Source organism: Cavia porcellus, unplaced genomic scaffold, assembly GCF_034190915.1.
Source record: "Cavia porcellus strain 051 isolate PalLab524CR breed Dunkin Hartley unplaced genomic scaffold, mCavPor4.1 scaffold_5, whole genome shotgun sequence".
Lineage (NCBI taxonomy): Eukaryota > Metazoa > Chordata > Mammalia > Rodentia > Caviidae > Cavia > Cavia porcellus.
In genome coordinates, this window is record NW_026947488.1 from 27,738,443 (window position 1) to 27,753,974 (window position 15,532).

At 39.3% G+C, this 15,532-nt stretch overlaps 1 protein-coding gene, 1 non-coding gene and 1 pseudogene across 6 annotated transcripts in view; 1 reads left to right on the forward strand and 2 right to left on the reverse strand.

The window, feature by feature from the left end:
• Cbfa2t2 (CBFA2/RUNX1 partner transcriptional co-repressor 2) overlaps positions 1 to 15,532 on the reverse strand; it is a 144,468-nt gene that overhangs the window by 111,925 nt on the left and 17,011 nt on the right. The window contains exon 2 of one of the 5 annotated variants that reach the window (XM_063248509.1): positions 4,567 to 4,725. The exons of 3 other annotated variants lie outside the window; for them this stretch is intronic. The gene's annotated coding sequence lies outside the window, so the exon portion shown is untranslated. Of the gene's footprint in view, positions 1 to 4,391; positions 4,411 to 4,566; positions 4,726 to 15,532 lie in introns of those variants that run through there. One more of the 5 variants, XM_063248508.1, reaches the window with a different exon arrangement.
• LOC106027221 (U6 snRNA-associated Sm-like protein LSm2) lies at positions 403 to 13,717 on the forward strand (annotated as a pseudogene).
• LOC111756222 (small nucleolar RNA U13) lies at positions 15,377 to 15,480 on the reverse strand. Its single transcript, XR_002790696.1, has one exon. It is a non-coding gene; the product is annotated as a small nucleolar RNA U13 (small nucleolar RNA).

Genomic DNA, 15,532 nt, shown 5'->3' on the forward strand with positions numbered 1-15,532 from the left:
AGCTCCATCCCCAGTTTATGCATGAATTCCCAGAGAATAGTTTTCAACAACTCATACTCCTTCCCATTGGTTCTCACAAAGTGTGCTTCTCTGGGTGGGGCAGGGTGGCACTTTAGCTGAACCCAGGCACTTTTCTCTTTGGCTTCCTTCTTTTTCCAATCATTTTCCTTGACACATTTCAGGATACTATCATGACTCTTTTGAGTGTTTAATGTGCTTAATTACGTACATTAATCCTCCTGGCAAGTATACTGCCCTTGCTTGTTTACAAGAATGCCAACAGCGTACTGGGTAATACCATATATTCTTCCTGTTTTGCCATGGTAACATTTGTGTGGCATTCCTTTTTGCACAGTACCCATTCTCTTGATGTCTACAATATCAACCTTTTTGTAGATTCGCATGTATGTGGCCAAAGGTATGACCCCATGTTTTCTAACAAGCCTACCGAACATATACCAGGTTCCCCTCCTCTTCCCTTTGTGTTTGTTATTTTGGGAAATTACTGGAAGATGGCAATTCCAGCTGAAAGGAAAGGCAGGCAAATTCTCAAATGAAGTATTTTTGAGTAATGAGATCAACCATATATACAATATTATTCAACTATAAACAAAGAATAAGGTTAAAAAAAAAAAAGTGGAGCTGGGGATTTAGCTCAGCGGGCTAAGTACCTGCCTTGCAAGCAGGCAGTCGTGAGTTCGATCCCCGGTACCGATAAAAAGGAAAAAGATAAAAAACAAAACAAAACAAAAAAAAGCAATGAAGTAAGCAGCCACAGTGGCACATATCTGTAATCTCAGCTACTTGAGAGGGTGGGCCAGGAAGATCATTCTTTCAAGACCAGTCTGGGCTGCAGGCAAGACTCTTTTCCAAATAAATAAATCTGCAGCAAAAAAAATTTTTGGCAGTGAATAAGGTTGTTTACAAGAGTGTAGTATGAACAACTAGGCAAGTTCTATAAAAACAGAGGGCCCTAGGGGTTGGAGATTTAGCTCAGCGGCATAAGCACCTGCCTTGCAAGCAGGTGGTCGTGAGTTTGATCCCTGGTACCGATAAAAAAAAGGGGAAAAAAAAAACAAAACAGAGGGGCCCAGCATGGTGGCGCACACCTGTAATCCCAGGAGTTGGGTGAGGCAGAAGGACTGCTGCAAGTGAGCTCGAGGTCAGCCTGAACTATATAGTGAGATCTTGTGGCAAAAACAAAAATAACAACAAAATCCCTAAGAATATAAAAAGGTCACCTAGTCACCTAGGTTCCACACCTTCCTCCTTTCCTAAGAATTCTTAGCCCACACAATGATAAATCAGTTTTGCTTTTCTTTCTTTCCCTCTCACCATATCCCACTCCAAGTTTTGGAGCTTAAACCCAAACCCAGGGCTTTGAGACTGAGCTACTTACCCAGGATTATTTTTCCTTTTTTTTGGAGACAGAGTCTGTCAAATCACTAAACTGCCCAGGCTAGTATTAGAGGTATGTGCATTCATACCTGGCTTTAATTTTCTTAATTTAAAAAAAAAAATAAAGAGATTAGGAGACATTTCAATTTTATCAAATGTCAACTAAGTACCAGGCATTGGGTTATATACAGCTCTCTGAAAACTAAGCCAGGAATAGTGGTAAACACCTATAATCCCCACACTCTGGGACACTGATGCAGGTATATCAAAAATTCAAGCCCAGGCTGGGGATTTAGCTCAGCAGCATAAGCGCCTGCCTTGCAAGCACACAGTTGTAAGTTCAATCCCTGGTACAAAAAATAGAAAAATAAAAATAAAAAATTCAAGCCCAGCCTTGGCGATTTAGTAAAACGCTGTCTAAAAATATTTTTTTTTTTTAAAAGAGGGGTGGAAGAGTGAAGGCATGGTGGCCCAAATCTATAATTCCAGCTCTTGGGAAGCTAAGGTTGAAAGAACACTCACTGTGAATTCAAGGCCAGAAGTATCTGCAAATTCAAGGCCAACCTAGGCTACACAGTTCAAGACTGACCTTCAGTACATAGTGAGACTCTGTCTCAAAACACACAAATGAAGGTTGGAGATGTAACTCAGCGTGCAGACCCTGGATTCAACCTCCAAGACAACAAATAAATAAATAAATAAAATACCTGTACATCTGTGCCCTTAAAACAGGTCTGCCAGGTACGTACAGCCCATGCGTATAATCCCAAACTTTAGGAAGTAACTGAAGGCTAGCCTAGACTATATGATGAATTCAGTGCAAGACCCTGTCTCAAAACACAACAACAAAAACCCCAGAGTTCTGCTCTAATACCTAATCTGAGACAAATAGCAATCATAAAAAACATGAAGACATAAACTGAGCATTGTGTTCACCTGTAATTCCAGTTACTCAGGAGGATGAGAGAGGAAAGAATCACGTTTGAGACCAGCTTAAATAATTTAGCAAGGCTCTGTCTCAAAAAGTAATAAAATGGGCTGGGGCTGCAGCTCAGTTCATTGGTCAGCATCCTCCTAGTACCTGTCAGACCTGTAGTCAATCCTGTGTGTGTGTCACACACACGGCAGAGTGATTTAGTTTTGAAAAAAATTAAAATTTAGCACTTAAACTGCAAAGCAGTCCCATTCCTTCATTTGCTTTATTTTTCTTCAAAGTATTTATTTCCAACTGGATTTTAGCATATACTGTTTGCTTATTAGTAGCTATTTCCTCATTACACTGAGGGTGAGTCCAATGAGGTAAGACTTCACCCACATCCAAACTAACCCCACTTCTTCAAATGCTTTTGGAAAATAAGAATTCATCATATTAATTTATTTATTAAGTCTACAGTTTAAGCCACTATATCTCAACATTTAGTGTGTATGTGAATCACCTGGGAAATCTTATTAAAATGCAAATTAAACCAAGTGTGGTAAAGTGGCCTGTAATCTCAAGCACTCCCAAGGTGATAAAATGTAAGGATTGCAAATTCAGACCCAGCCTGACCAATTTATTGGTTTAGCAAGATCTTGTCTCACAAAGATTTTTAAAAGGATTGGGGATGTAGCTCAGTGTGAAGGTACTGGGTTCAATCCTCAGTATGACCAAAAAAACTCCCCAGCAAATTAAGTAAATCTGGCCAAAGCCCAAGATTATGCATTTTTAAAAAACCAGAGCCTCAGTGAGGGCTTTGTAGTGCAGGATGGTCTTGAACTCATTATGTAGCCCAGGCTGGCCTCAAACTTGCCACAATTCTCCTGCCTCTCCCTCCTGAGTGTTGGGATTACAGGCATGTACCACCACACATGGCCAAGATTCTCCTTTTTTGTTTTTTTTTTTCTGTCTTTTTGAGACAGGATCTCACTATGCAGTTCAGGCTGGCCTCGAACTCTCCTGCCTCAGCCTCCCGAGTGGTGGGATTACAGGCATATGACACCATGCCCAACAAGATTCTGCATTTTTTGGGCTGGGAATTCAGCTCAGCGATATAAGCACCTGCCTTGCAAGTGTGCAATTGTGAGTTCAATCTCCAGTGTCAAAAAAAAAAAAAAAAAGATTCTGCATTTTTAACAACATCATAGGTGACATAATACTGTAGGTCCTCCCAGAATACGCAATATGTATCTACTTTCTTTCTCAATAAAGTAGAGTTGGGGCTGGGGATTTAGCTCAGCGGTATAAGCGCCTGTCTTGCAAGCAGGTAGTCGTGAGTTCGATCCCTCGAACCGATAAAAACGGAAAAAAAAATAAAATAAAATAAAGTAGAGTTGGTTGGTTGGTCGAGACAGGGTCTTGCTGTGTAATTTAGGCTTGCCTTAAATTCACTTTGTAGGTCACATTAGTCTCAAACTTGCTGCGATTCTACAGTTTAGTGCCTGGGAGCTATGATATTTATTTTGTTCTAGTTGCCTAACTAAAGGCCCTTTTGCTGTCTGGTCTCCAAAGAAAAAAGTTTGCATGTCTCACGTGCATGCGTGTGTGCATGTGTGTGTGTAATCTACTTACAAGGAACTCTATCAGATAAATTAATATCATGAGCTGAAAATACCATTAAGTAACTTTTTTTAAAATTGAAGCTACACTTTAACAATAAAACCTGTATTTTTTCAGAGTCAAAAAGAAGAAAAAAACCAAACCCACAAAGTAGCCAAAATTCTAGCTTCCTTTTTCACTTTTGCACTTACTACTCTAACCAGAATTAACATTTTGTGTCAAGGTAAAAGCTGTACTTAGGTATATGTGGTTAGAAAGAGCTGGAAAAGCAATCAATAACTCCTCTCCTAAGTCTCACCAGCTGTGTTTTCCTGATGACACAGAATCTGTCCACCTGCTCCCACAGATGGTTCAGCTACAGTTAAAGTAAAACACCTGGTTTGGTGCACCCATTCTATGAAGTTAGAACCATGCTAGCTGCAGTTCCAGCAAGCCCAGCTCAGCATTTTCATCTTACCTAGATGAAGATCAATGCCATTTAAAGGATGACAAAATATGTCTTTCAGCCCCTAAAACAAATACAACAATTTGAAGTTGCTCTAACAATACTGTTAAATTTTTTATTAAGGTGTGATATTCCTAATTACAACTACAGCTATCAAGCTGGTATGGTAGCCCACGCTTGTACCTACTCAGGAGACTGAGGCAAAAGTATCACTTCTGTTCACAAATTCAAAGCCAGCTTAGATGGGCCTGAGGTGGTGGTGCAGCCCAGTAATTCAAGAAGACTGGAGCAGGAGAATCTCTGTGAGCTTTGAGTTCAGGAACAGCATAAACTACAAAGCAAGACCCTGTTTAAAAAAGGGAAAAAAAAAAAAAACTTCAAAAAAATGAAAAGCAAATTGGTTCTCATTAACCACTTCTCAAACTATCTAATTTATAACTGTTTTGTTTGGGGTTTGTTTGTTTTTGCAGTACTGTAGAAGAAATTGAACCCAGGCTTTTTCACTGGACTATACCTCACTAGTCTTTTTTTAAAAAGTTCATAAATTTTGAGATTGGATCTCACTATGTCATCCAAAGTAGGCTCCGAAAAAAAATTTTTTTTTGGTCGTTTTGAGACAGGGTCTCACTATGCAGATCAGGCTGGTCTTCAACTCACTTCGTAGCCCAGGCTGGCCTCAAACTAGCAGCAATCCTATTGCCTTAGCCTCCTGAGTACTAGTATTACAGGCATGCACCACCATACCCACTGGCCAACTTTTAATTCTACCTCAGCCTCCCAGAATGCTAGAACTATAAAAGTGGGCCTCACCACACCAGTTCTTAAGAATATTAACACTAGTAAAAGAGGTTCACTGCTCTCTAACAATCAGGGCTTCATATTAATGATGGTTCATGCCTATCATCCCAGCACCTAGGAAGGCTGAGGCAGGTAGATCAAAATTTCAAGTCCCGGGGGCTGGGGATTTAGCTCAGCGGCATAAGTGCCTGCCTTGCAAGCAGGCAGTCGTGAGTTCGATCCCTGGTAGCGATTAAAAAAAAAAAAATTTTTTTTCAAGTCCCACCCAAACACTTAATGAGGCCTTGTTTTAAAAAACAACCACACTCTGAAGAAGAGATACTAAGAAACCCAATGAAAATTCTGTAACATTATAAAATTTAGTAATACTATTATTTACTGTTCAGAGTGATATTAGTCTAGTCTCTTAAGTTCAATTTCAGCATACATGAAGATAAGGACAGCTACTATGAACAGAATGAGAGATACTATGTAGTCATTATTGACTTCCCCAATGTCAGATCTTAAAGACCTAAAAAGCCTTCATCATCCTGTAATGATTTGATTAGTTCTGTAATATGCAGTATGTATTCAATGTATGTGAAGATGGGGACAACTATTTGGAAGAAAACTAGAGACAATAAGATTGACAGTGAAGATCTCCATGGACTTGCTTTGAAATCTGTATTTCTTTAAATTGTTTCTTTATGAACTGTTTTGTTCTGTTTTGATATGTTTAATCTTATCCTAAGATAAAAAAACAGGGGCTAGGGGCTGGGGCTTTAGCTCAGTGGCATAAGCGCCTGCCTTGCAAGCAGGCAGTCGTGAGTTCGATCCCCGGTACTAATAAAAAGGAAAAAGACAAAAAAATAAATAAATAAAAATAAAAATAAAAAACAAGTGTGTAGGACTGATAATCATATTACTAGGTTTTTGTTGGATCATTGAGCAGAACTGTTGGCAGTGTCACTATTTGAATGTCACTTTATATGCTTTAATTTTGTAACCTGAACAACTATTTCTAAGATGATAATATGTAACTTATCAACTAGTGACTTCTTACTGTTTATTTTTCTATAATTCTGTATTATTTCTACCCTTTTTTTCTCCATTTTTTTTTGTTTTTTTCTCTTTAAATTTAAAAAAAAAAAAAAAAAAAAAAAAAAACCACCACAACAAAAACCCACCAAAGCAGTACTGCTGGACATGGTGGCATACACTTGTTATCCCAGCACTCGGGAGGCTAAGGCAAGAGGATCACCATGAGTTTAAGGCCATCTTGGGCTACACAGTGGGTTTAAAGGCAGCCTGCATTACCATAGTGAGACCCTGTCTCAAACAACGAAACAAAACAAACAACAAGGTAGTATCATTCTTAGTAAGTGTGAATGAGTATATAATGCTGAATAAACAGAATGTAAGATATAAGTATTTTTTCTTTCCTACCTAAGAAACTTCTTAACTGAGTGACAGAGTCTGACTGCTGCCATCCTAGGCTGACTAAAGGGCACTTTATGCCTCTTCCATCCTGCTAAGCTTTTATACCTGCTACTGATGTATAATATGGGTTAATAAGACCCAGTAACCCTGGCTACAGCCCGTAACTCCCATCATATTCTTCAACCTTGCTCCTGGCACATAACCAGTAGTCCCAGTACTTTCTCAAGCCTCCTTCTTGGCATGTAGCTACAGCTCCTTTTCACTGAACTCCCCCCTTGAAAGCCTCATTTTGAACTCTTCCTTTCACAGTCCCAATTTTATACTCATGACCCTACAAAAGACCTCACACCCTATACAAGAGTTGCTGGTCTGGTCTAAGTGCCAGAGTAGTCTCTCTCAGGTTTGTTCTAATTAAACCACCTTAGTGAGCTCACATCTTTGTTTTTTCTCTTTTTTTCCTAACACTGATTTAACTTTTTCTCTATGCAGGGCCTTAATTTAGCCTCTACTTAAATCATTAGAGGAATTTTCTCCCTATGAGGAAGACACATAGATACTGGTAAGCTAAAATCAGTGATTATTTCCTATACAAAGAAAACATTCATGAGATGATAGATAACTTCATACCATAGTCAAATGAACTAGTTCAAATGTTGAAAAGTTATACTTTTTTTAGGTTGGGCATGGTGGCGACTGTAATCTCAGCACTCAAACCGAGTCAGAAAGATGCAACAAGTTCAAGGCCAGATTAAACTATGTAGAGACCATCTCAAAAAACAAGTTATACTTTTTAGGATATTTTGATGGCTGTTTTAGTTTTCTCTCAATGCTGAGGCAAAATACGAAACATCTAAAGTTAAAGGGGGGAAAGGTTTACTTAGCTCATAGCCTGTAGAGGTTTCATTCCGTAACTGGCTGACTCCATAGCAGGACAGCATGGCACACAGGAAAAATACTTCACAGCAGGGCAGAAGATAGCAGAGAGACAAGGGAAGTAATAAGCAACCTTAGCACTTCTTTCTGCCCCTTTTTATATTCTATCTAGGCTATCAGGATTAGGGCAGTGTCAAACTAATCAGTGGACTGATTTACTAATCAATCACACATCCTTAATCCTAGCATCACAAATTCAGGATTCAATCACCTCTGAAAAAGTCCTCACCTGTGACTATATTAGGCTTTGGGGACACATCTAGACACAAGCCATAAGAATGGCTTATGACAAAAGTGGTATGGTAGGACTGGGGATTTAGCTCAGAGGCATAAGCGCCTGCCTAGCAAGTGCTATGTCGTGGGTTCAATCCTCAGAACAAAAAAAAAAAAAAAAAAAAAAAAGAAAGAAAGAAAGAGAGAAAGAAAAAGAAAAAAAGTGGTATGGTGAGCCAGGGATTTAGCTCAGTGGCTTAAGTGCCTGCCTGGCAAGCACAAGATTGTGAGTTTGATCCTCAGTACCTAAATAAGTAAGTAAATAAAGAGGGCTGGGGATGTATCTCAGTGTAAAGGCCCTGGGTTCAAGCCCTAGTACCATATACACACACCAAAAAAAAAAAAGTGGTATAGTATTTTGGAAATCAGGGAAGTCCTGGGAATATAACAAACATATGATATGAAGAGGGGACACTTGGTTACCAAGAGAGCACAGTATTATGAGACAAGTAAAACAAAATCAAATGAAAGATGTTTCTTCAGGTTAAAATTAGAACCAATCACAGTAATGCAATTAATCAGACATCAATCTCTCCTCCATCTTACTTCAGTTAGCATTAAGTAGTCTCTCCCTGAATTTATCCCATCATGGCAATACAATTCCTCTTTCCTTCTGAAAAAAATATTAACGGCATGGGAAATCACTGAGTGGATCATTAAAAGTTAAGATCTTAAACCAGGTAAGGTGAAGGCGTTCTTGTATTTCCAGCACTTTGGGAGGCAGAAGCAGGAGTATTAAAAATGTAAGTCCTGCCTGGGCAATTGAACAAGATCCTGTCTTAAAACATAAAAACAGGCCAGGTATGGTGACAAACACCTATAAGCTCCAGCACTTGAGAGACTGAGGCAGGAAATCAATAGATCACTGTGAGTTTGAGGCCAGCCTTGGTCATATGGTAAATGCAAAGCCAGTGTAAACTACATATCAAGACCCTGTCTCAAAAAACTTTTAAAAAAATCAAATACATAAACAAGCAAACAAAAAGTAATAACCTGTCTTGTGTATTAGTTTACGGTAACCAAAACATATATGGTAACGTATAATAAGCTAAAAATTGGCAAGCCTTCTATGCAGACCTTGATGCGCCTAAAGTTTTTCTTTCGCTCTAATCAAATAGAAAAGTACCTATTTTCATTTCTAATACAGGGCCAGCACAGAACTTCATGGTTTCAATAATTCTTTTTTCTGCTGTCAGCTAGAGAAACATCATCTTCTATAACCACAGGTAACAAGTACATCTTCAGAGGTAAATGCTTCAAAACACATGACTCTGCACTTTCTGAGGGAAAAAGATTTGAATGATTCTTGGCAACCTTATGAAATAGCCCATCACATACCTGCTTTTTATTTTTATTTTTTCAGTGGGTATGGAAAATTCTGAAATGAGAGGTATGATTACTTATAAGCATCTCACTAACACTGAGCAATACTAAATGTTGCTGCCATTCATAAAATCTGTTCCAAGATACTTAACAAAAGATAAATGCCTTTGCAGTTGTTTAAAGAGCTGATAGAATAGTTTTGTGTACTTCCCATCTGACTGGAAATTATAAAGACTGCAAAATAATAAACATAGTATAATTGTTTTCACAAAACTATACATTTGTGTTATTTACATGCATATGAAGGTATACAAAATTGTATACAAATAGCCAGATAGATGTGGTGGCACACACCTGTAATCCCAGCACTTAGGAGGCTAAGGAAGGAGGATCACATGAGTTTGAACCCAGGATGGACTATGTAAATGAGTTCAATGCTAGCCTCAACTACATAACAAGACCCAGTCTCAAAAAACAAAACAGCGGGGGCTGGGGACTTAGCTTAGCGGCATAAGCACCTGCCTTGCAAGCAGGCGGTCATGAATTCGATCCTCAGTACGGATAAAAATGAAAAAGACAAAAAAAAAAAAAAACAGGGCCAGGGATTTAGATTAGCAGCACAAGCACCTGCCTGGCAAGCACAAGGCCTTAAGTTTTACCAGCAGAACCAAAAATAAAAAATAAAAAATCCCAAAACAACAACAGAAGTTCACCATCCTGGGGCAATACTGATTTAGCAAAACCCTTCCTCAAAAAAAAAAAAGACAGGGGCTAGGAATGTAGCTCAGTGAGGGTTTCAACCCTCAGTACTGAAAAAACAGTTAAATGCTTGCTGCCTCTTCTATTTCTTATTTACCACTATTATTATGACTAGCAGCAGCAGCAGCAGCACCAACAGCAGCAGCTACCCTGAAATTGAACCCAAGGAGAGCCTTCCTTCACTTTGAGCTACATCCCCAGCCTTTTTTTTTTTTTTTTTTTTTTTTTTTTTTTTTTAATTTTGAGGTGGCACCTTACCTCAAAGTTACCCAGATTACTTAAATTACCTAAGTTACCTAGGATGGACTTGAATTTGTGATCTGCCATCTTCCCAGATGCTGTGGTACAGGTGTGCACCACAATGCCCTACACAAGAGAAGTGGCTTTATTATGGAACTATAGACCAATCTGAGGGGGTTCAGACAAGGTTTCACAATGTAGCCTAGGCTGGCCCTAAACTGCCCGCATTAGCCTCAAACTTTTGACTCCTTTGCCTCAACCTCCCAAGTAATTAGGATTACAGACGAGTGCTACCATATCCTGCTCTAAAAAACATTTTGGAGTTTTTGAGTTTTGTTTTCTTCTATAGAAGCCACGGTCTGGGCACTGATCTATATTCCAAGCCCTTTTATTTATTTTTTGAGAGACAGTCTAAATCGAATTTAGCTAAGTTGCTAAAATGCTCAGGCTTGGCTTGAAGCCTTCCTTCTGATGACCTTCCTGCCTCAGATTTTCACAATGCTGGAATTACAGGTGTGTGCAACCACTAGAAAACTTTTTGACAGTAGCAGTGAGCTGATCAATAGCACACTCTAGTTCTAATTCTATTCCTACTTATATACCCAACAAAAAGACATACATGTACGTAAGCACAGTGGCACATGCCTCTATTAGCTACTTGGGAGGCTGAGGCAGCAGGATCCCAAGTGTGAGGCTGATCTGAGTAACTGAGTAAGACCCTGTCTCAAAACAAAGTTTTAAAATGCTGGGAGTATGGGTCCATAGTTCAGTACCCCTAGGTTCAATCCCCAGGACCTGCCACACACAGAGAACCATAAAACACCAATAAATTTAGCATAGAGAGGACAGTGAACTTCACTTACAGTATCAACACTGTTAAGGTCACGATGTACACAGGAGTCACTTTCAACTTCATTAAATAAAACACAATTTCTTCAGTTTAAATACTGACTTTAAGGGCTGGGGAGTTGGCTCAGTGGCTCAAGCTCTTGCCTGTTAAAGGTGAGGTCATGAGTTGGATTCCCAGTACCAAAATAAATAAATACATATTGCCTTTTAAGTTGTTCAAGAGCAGCCTGGGCTACAAAGTAAGCGCAAGGCCAGCCTGAAATGCATAGCAAGACTCTGTCTCAAAAAGACCAAAGGGGAGAAAACCCTGATTTTAAAATGCCAATTCCCAAAAAACAAAGTACAAACAAAATAAAATAATCTAGCAACATAACTGTTGCATTTTTAGGAGAAATCAATCTATGGGCTTTATCTGGGCCATAGATATGCAGCAGATATAACCACTATAATGTATATAAATTAACAGTCTACCATACAAGTGTATTCAGCAAATAATGAATTTTACTTTGTTTGAAAACTAAAATAATAAAAATCATCTCCCTTACATTCCCCTAAAAGAACCCTGAAGCTCCCCAAAGTTGGTAGACTTTGGCAACCACTTTTGGCAAGCACATGACATTATGTACGCATCATTTTCTTCTGATACTAGAAGTGTCCACTTGTCATAAGAATAAAAATGGTGTTCAAGAAACCTTCCTTCACAAGACTAGCATTTTGTTGGTTTTAGCATTTTACAATGATCTAAAAAGTGCTTATCAGTTCAAATGATAAAAATTTAAATTTTGCATTAGAATTGAAAAATCACACAGCTTCCCTCTTAAGACATGTGCACCTTTCCAAAAATTTCTTGTTGTTTGTGTGATCACTCATTCTGCCCCCAGAGGCTACTGAGAGTTTAAGTGACCCACTTTTTGTGCAGCTATAAACTGGCATCTACTGGTCACTACACAACTATCACTCTAGTCAGTTTACTATCATCACTTAGATAACTTGGTAATTGGAAGCTACCATACATTTAAAAAAAAAAAAAAAGCTGAATTTAAAAAAAGGGAAAAAATACTATATTTCACAATAAAATTGGCATAAAAAATATCTTTTTTGTCAGAAAGGGAAGGAAATACACAACTTTCTCCTTAACAAATGTTTTATATCTTGATGAGCACAGTACCTACATACGATTTAGATATGATCACTTTGTGAAAATTTATTGAGATACATACATATGTACATACATGTGTGTATATATATATTTTTTTTCTTTTTCTTTCTTTTTTTTGAGACAGGATCTTGCTATGCAGTTTAGGCTGGCCTTGAGCTCACATTGTAGTCCAGGCTGGTCTCGAACTTGCAATGATCTTCCGGCCTCTATCTCCCAACTGCTGGGATTACAGGCATGCAGCACCATACCTGGCTTGAGCTGTATATTAATGTGCACATTTTACTTGCTTAATACAGTTTACATAAAGAGGAAACAAACCAACAAGAATAACATAAAGTTACATTCCAAAGTTGACATAGCTAATATTTACTTTTTAAACATTCTTCAATTCTAGGCCATAAGCAAAAAATATTCTCATGTATAACTCAGTATTAAGCGATTGGTTAATGCCACAATTTAAGTCACCTATACAGTGGAATCCAACTTTAAGAAAACCAACCAGAGGAACTTTTCTCACTAAACCATACTTGTCTACCAGTTATAAGAACTTTTTTTTTAAATTTTTTGTCTTTTTTTCGTTTTTATTGGTACCAGGGATCGAACTCACGACTGCCTGCTTGCAAGGCAGGCGCTTATGCCGCTGAGCTAAATCCCCAGCCCTTATAAGAACTTTTTTCAGTAAGGAAAAATTTATATGTCTGTTCAGACATACCTTTCCCCTAAAAGTTTTTTTTTCATAATGCAGTACTTGAGAGGCTGAGGCAGAAGGATTCCCGAGAGTTAAAGGGCAGCTGGGCTATTGTGAGTTCACTTAAGGACAGTCTGAACTACTAAGTAAGATTCTGCCTCAAAAAAACAGAAAAGAAAAATATAAAGCCTTGTTTCCCCTTCACTCTATGGTATCTGAATCAGTCTGTCATGTTTTAATATTTAACTGGCATGGAATGTATGCCCAATTTCCCTAAAATTCAGAATTCCCATGTAACCAGGACTATCTGGCGAATCCACAGAGATCCTTTCCTTAAAACAGCTTGGTGCTCCTTCACACAATAAATAAATCTGTCTTACTATATTTATAAATCCTTCCCAACCTTCTCAGATAATCTGGTGAGGCTTAGTTCCAAATCTGCATTTATGTAAATACACTACAATCAAAAAAGCTGTGATTACTGCACATTACAGCTTACATTGCCACACCACCATGTGCCATCAAATACTGAGAGAATGCAGGGCACAGTGGTACATGCTTGTAACCCCAGAACTCCAGGAGGCTGAGGCAGGAGACTCACAAGTTCAAAACCAACCCGGGGACTCCTTTTTCAAGTCCCTTGTGGTCAAGGATGTGGTCGTGGAACTGAAGAATGACCTGAGCATCTGCGGAACTCTCCATTTTGTGGACCAGCATCTCAACATCAAGCTGACATCAGTGTCACGGACCCCGAGAAATACCCTCACATGCTGTCCGTGAAGAACTGCTTCATCCAAGGCTCTGTAGTCCGCTACGAGCCAGCTGCTGGCGGATGAGATGGACATGCAGCTGCTGCAGAACCCCGCCAGGAAGGAAGCACTGCAGCAGAAACAGTGACCCTGGCCCACCACGCCTTCACCTGAGGCCCTGAACTGTAGTCCCTTCCTTCCCCCTCAGAGCCAGCTCAGTGCTGGAGGGTTTTTTCTTTCTTTTTCTTTCTGGAAGGGATCAGGTGCCTGAGAGGAGTAAGGGACAGCATCCTTGTCTCAAGAAGAAGCGGATGGGAACCACACAGCCTTCCGCCCCACCTGCCTCTTCCTTTGCTCCCTCCCCAAGTGGCCAGAGTGGTCCAGGCTTCCCAGAGCAGCCTATTTACTCATTTCAGGGGTGGAAGGAATCTGTCAGGCATCAGGAATAAAATCTATGCAAAAGTGGGAAAAAAAAAAAAAAAACCAACCCAGGGCAACTTCCTGATTTAACAAGACTGGTCTCAAAATTAGCAGCTGGGGGTTTAGCTCAGCTGTGTAAATGCCTGCTTGGGCAAACCCAGAGGTCGTGAGTTTAATCTCCAGTACTAAAAAAAAAAAAAAAAAATTGGAAACTCATCCCCCTCCCTGAAAGCCTGGGACTTTTAGGCTCAATCCCAAATACCATTTTTTAAAAAAGAAACTTTAGGGCTGGGGATTTAACTCAGTGGCATAAGCACCTGCCTTGCAAGCAGGCGGTCATGAGTTCGATCTCCGAAACTATTTAAAAAAACTAATTAATTAATTTAAAAAAAAAAGAAACTTTTAGGGCCAGGAGTATATCTCAGCAGCACGATACCTGCCTGGCAAACATGAGGTCCTGAGTTCAATTTTTGGTTCAAAAAAAAAAAAAAAAAGAAAATAGCTTTTTTTTTTTTTTTTTTTTGTCTTTTTCCTTTTTATCAGTACCAGGGATCGAACTCAGGACTGCCTGTTTTCAAGGCAGGCACTTATGCCGCTGAGCTAAATCCCCAGACCCCTACATGTCTGTTTTTTGAGGCATAGTTTTGCTACACAGTTCCGGCTGGCCTCGAACTCATGACAATCCTGCTTCAGTCTTCTGAATGCTGGGATTACAGGAATGTGCCACCATATCTGGCTATATTTCCTTTTATGAAATTAATTAGGGCTGGGGATTTAGCTCAGTGGCACAGCACCTGCCTGGCAAGCCTGAGGTCCTGAATTCGAGACAGAATCTCACTGTGCAGTTCAGGCCAGCCTTGAGCTTATTTTTTGTAGCCCAAGTGATCTCAAACTTGCAATGATCCTCTTGCCTCAGCCTCCCTAGAGCTGAGATTACAAGCATGTGCCACCATTCCTGGCAAGAAAAGACTTAACTGGAAGTAATAAGCTAAATTTGACTCCACTGTTGTCTCCAAATTCTCATGTCCTCATAATTTATAGACAGTGGTATGTGCCTATAACCCCATTTACTACAAAGACTTAAGCAGGAGGATCTGAAGTTTGAGCACAGCCTGGGCAACTGAGAGGCCTTGTTTCAAAATTTAATGTATCTCAGTGGCAGAGCACTGTTAGGTTCAACCTCTAGTACCAAGAAATGAAAATTATGTACAGTTAACCCACTGAACTGTAGCCACCAAAAGAATACGCAACTGTCAAAGGATATCAACTACCAGGAATTTTCTAGTCTGAAGTCTGTTTCAAGGCTCCTCAGGATACAATGCCTTTTAGTTCATGAAACCAAAATCCACAGTGAAAAAAAGCCTCAGTTTATTTTCTTCCCCCAAAATGACAGATAAGTCATGTGCCAATGTAGTAATAAAGTTTTAGGGAGGTACATCTCACACAATGGTATGAATAGTCACAGTCTTCACACACAGGAACGTGAAAGATCAGCGTTCCTTTATTTTTGACTTTCCTAAATTTCTGTGGCACCCCTATATTT